This window comes from Hemiscyllium ocellatum, chromosome 19, assembly GCF_020745735.1.
Source record: "Hemiscyllium ocellatum isolate sHemOce1 chromosome 19, sHemOce1.pat.X.cur, whole genome shotgun sequence".
NCBI classification, from domain to species: domain Eukaryota; kingdom Metazoa; phylum Chordata; class Chondrichthyes; order Orectolobiformes; family Hemiscylliidae; genus Hemiscyllium; species Hemiscyllium ocellatum.
This window is the reverse complement of record NC_083419.1, coordinates 75,518,074-75,522,285: the sequence shown is the minus strand read 5'-3', so window position 1 is coordinate 75,522,285 and position 4,212 is coordinate 75,518,074.

Below are 4,212 nucleotides of genomic sequence, written 5' to 3'. Positions count from 1 at the left end.
CGCGAGGGTGATCACATGGTTTCGTTTAGCCCCGCCCCTCATTGACTGTGATTGGTTGGAGAATCAACCACCCGCTCGGTCCTCCAGCCCCGCCCACCGTCCTTTCATTGGTCCGGTGCTGACATCAATCACCCGGGGTCACTGTTGGCTGGAGCATGCGCAGTGTGTCCTGCTTGTGCTGAGATGTTGGGTCATGTGATGGGAGGTAACAACAATGACTGCAGATGCTGGAACCCAGATTCTGGGTCAGTGGTGCTGGAAGAGCACAGCAGTTCATGCAGCATCCAAAGGGCAGAGACATCTGCGTTTCGGGCAAAAGCCCTTCATCAGGAATAAAGGCAGTGAGCCTGAAGCGTGGAGAGATAACGAGAGGAGGGTGGGGAGAAAGTAGCATAGAGTCCAATGGGTGAGTGGGGGAGAGGATGGAGGTGACAGGTCAGGGAGGAGAGGGTGGAGTGGTTAGGTGGGAAAGAAGACAGGCAGGTGGGGCAAGGCCGGACAAGTCATGGGACAGTGCTGAGCTGGAAGTTTGAACTAGGGTGAGGTGGGGGAAGGGGAAATGAGGAAACTGTTGAAGTCCACATTGATGCCCTGGGGTTGAAGTGTTCTGAGGTGGAAGATGAGGCGTTCTTCCTCCAGGCATCTGGTGGTGAGGGAGCGACAGTGAAGGAGGCCCAGGACCTCCATGTCCTCGGCAGAGTGGGAGGGGGAGTTGAAATGTTGGACCACGGGGCGGTGTGGTTGCTTCGCGGGGGTGTCCCGGAGATGTTCCCTGAAGCGCTCTGCTAGGAGGCGCCCCCAGTCTCCCCAGTGTAGAGGGGACCACATCAGGAGCAACGGATACAATAAATGAAATTAGTGGATGTGCAGGTAAAACTTTGATGGATGTGGAAGGCTCTTTTAGGGCCTTGGTTAGAGGTGAGGGAGGTGGTGTGGGCACAGGTTTTACAGTTACTGTGGTGGCAGGGGAAAGTGCCAGGATGGGACGGTGGGTTGTAGGGGCGTGGACCTGACCAGCTAGTCAAGGAGGGAACGGTCTTTGCAGAACGTGTGAAGGGGTGGGGAGGGAAATATATCCCTGGTGGTGGGGTCTTTTTGGAGGTGGATGATTTGGTTTATGCGAAGGTTCATAGGGTGGAAGGTGAGCCCCCGGGGCGTTCTGCCCTTGTTAGGGTTGGAGGGGTGGGGTGTGGAGGGCGGAATGTGGAATGTGGATGAGATGTGTTGGAGGGCATCTTTTAGCACGGGGGAAGGGAAATTGCGGTCTCTAAAGAAGGAGGCCATCTGGTTTGTTCTCTGATGGAACTGGTCCTCCTGGGAGCAGATACGTCGGAGGCTGAGGAATTGGAAAACGGAATGGCATTTTTGCAAGAGGTAGGGTGGGTAGAGAGTTTACTGAGGGTACGAATTCCCTTTGTGTGAGCTCTGCAGTAGATTTCCTTCATTCATGGAGGGAATTGCCTTCCTACGCATGATTGTATAGCTGTGATTGATGAATCATTGCTATCTGAATTAGTGTAAAAACACCCCATTTTCACAACATCTAAAATCTTTAGCACATTCTATCACGCTCATCTTTGGAAACAAAAAAAACATGAAATGGAGCCTCAGGGAATCGGAGCAGGTGTAGGCAATTCATCCCTTTCAGCTTGTTCCCCCATTCTGTCAGATCATGGCTGGGCCAACCCAGGCCTCAACACCTCTTTTATGCTTGATCCGCATAGCCCTCAACTGCTCAATATTTCAAAAATCTATCTCCCCTCTTTTAAAATAATTTGAGATAGAATCATAGATTCCCTACTGTGTGGAAACAGGCCCTTCAGCCCAACAAGCCAGAAACCCTCCGAAGAGTAATCCAACCATTCCCTTCCCACATTTAACTTTCACAAAAGTTTGGGTGAGAAAATTCTAGCCGTTCACTGAGAGAAAAAAAATCTTGACTTTTTTCTAAAATGAATGTTCCACTCTGTAATGACCCCTGGTTTGAGACTTCACTGGTGCTGGAAGATCTAGTCAACATCCACCCTGTCAAGCTCCTCAGATCTTGTTTCCATAAGATCACCCCTGCTTATCTATTCTTGATAGGTCAACCCTTTCATGCTCGAAGCAGCTAAGTGAATCTTTTTTGAATGGTCTCCAATGTTGGTTTATCCTTTATTAAATATGGGAGCTAATATTGTATACAGCACTGCAAGTGAGGACTCAGCAACAGCCAGCGTGGTTAACCAATCCTCAATACATGCTAATACATTACCCGATACCATGAGCTCCTCAATTGTGCAACTAACTTTTATGTAGCACCTTATCATTTGCATTTTTAAATTACAAATACAGAACATCATTGGATTGCCCTGCTAGTTATCTCCTCAATGAACTGTCGCAAATTTGTCAAATATAGTTTCTCTTTCACAAAACCCAGACTACCATGTTTAATGATAAGCTTTTTAAATGTCCTGCTATTTCTTACTTTAATATTCGACTCTGTAGATTCTTTCAGTAGATTTGCTAAGTATGATTCCCCTCTCTTAAATCCATGCGGACTCTGTCCAATCCTGTCACTGTTCAGTAAGAAACTTGACTGTACTCCAATATAGTTAGTAAATGTATTTGTAGTTATATTTAAAAATTGATTACTTGTAAATGCTGGACCCATGCAACATCAATGAATTAGCGACTCTGAATTTGGGTTATTGTGTTTTTTTACTGTTAATTCCTTTTCGTACTGTGTTATGCAGACAGTACCAAATGATCACTCTTAATTGTGAGTAACTTTGAAAATAATATTTTAAAAATGACATCCCAAAATGCTGCCTCATTATTGTGCAAGGAGGATTTTATTCAATAGTTTGCAGATAAAATTGAACAGCTTTTTGCTGCAATTTGGCCAGACTGCAGGTTACACCAAAGTATCAGTGCCTCACCTTTAGAGTGTTCCCAGATATCGTGCAGCTGCAGTATTTTGTTTTGCACTCCGCTATATGTTGTTCTCACTTGTTTCTTTGTGAAAGATTACAAAATTAACTTGGATGAATGAAGTTATGATTTCTTTCACCAATGTTGGGAGAAAAAAGTCAGTATTTCAAGTGCTGATAAAGTAAAATAAACTGATAATCAGCAGAAAGGGTTTAAGATTGATAGATTCTTGTTGCCTCGAGGAATTAAGGGCTACAGGGAGAATGCGGGTAAGTGGAGTTGAAATGCCCATCAGCCATGATTGAATGGCGGAGTGGACTCGATGGGCTGAATGGCCTTACTTCCACTCCTATGTCTTATGGTCTTATGGTCTAAGATGGATATGGAACAAATGCTGGCAAATGGGACTAGATTAATTTTGGATATCTGGTCAGCATGGGCAAGTTGGACTGAAGGGTCTGATTTATGTATTGTACAACTGTGACTTCATTCTCTCAATTATTCAAGAAGTTGAATACTTCGAGGAGGAAAAGGAGAATTTATGCATAGAATGCACTTGAAATGATGATTGAGGTATATCAAACTCACATTGTTTCATCACCTTTCCTCTGGGTTCTTCAATGAACAAACTTGTTTTGTTCTCTGAATAACTATGTATCATGTGATTTGATCTGCACAAAATATTTCGTTAGGATGGAGTGAACTATTAAGAAGTGTTCATGTTTAAAATTTAGGCAGCTTGATTGTGAATCTCATCTTGGCCTGAACACCACTTTCCTGCCAGCCCTCCTTAACCCTTCAACCCATTACTGATTAAAAGTCTGTGTGTCTCTTATTTAAATTTACTTCATGTCCCAGAATCCACAGTGTTCTGAGAAAGGGAATTCCCCAGCTTCACCATCCTCTGAGAGAAGTAATTCCTCCAACTTTCCCTTCATTGTAAACTTAGGACGACTCATTGTAGTTGGATCATCTTCTCTGCCTCTACTTGGTCAATCCCTTGACCATTTTATAGACCCTCAATGATACCACCTCTCATTCTTAGGCTGCAGTGAATATGAATGTAAATAGTGGTTGTCGTTCAGCTTGTGGCATTTTGATAACTGTGGCAGAGGATGTTTGTTCAAAGCTGAGCTCGACAGTTAGTGCTTTTCAAATAAGAAATAGTTGACGAGATTAAGTACATTAATATGTTGGCGTTTTGTTTTCTAGGAAGACTTACTGTTGGGAAGATTTGGTTAAGGGAATATTGCAGTCAAAGCTGTGGAAGATTAACCTCCACCCATGTGTGAGGTAGTA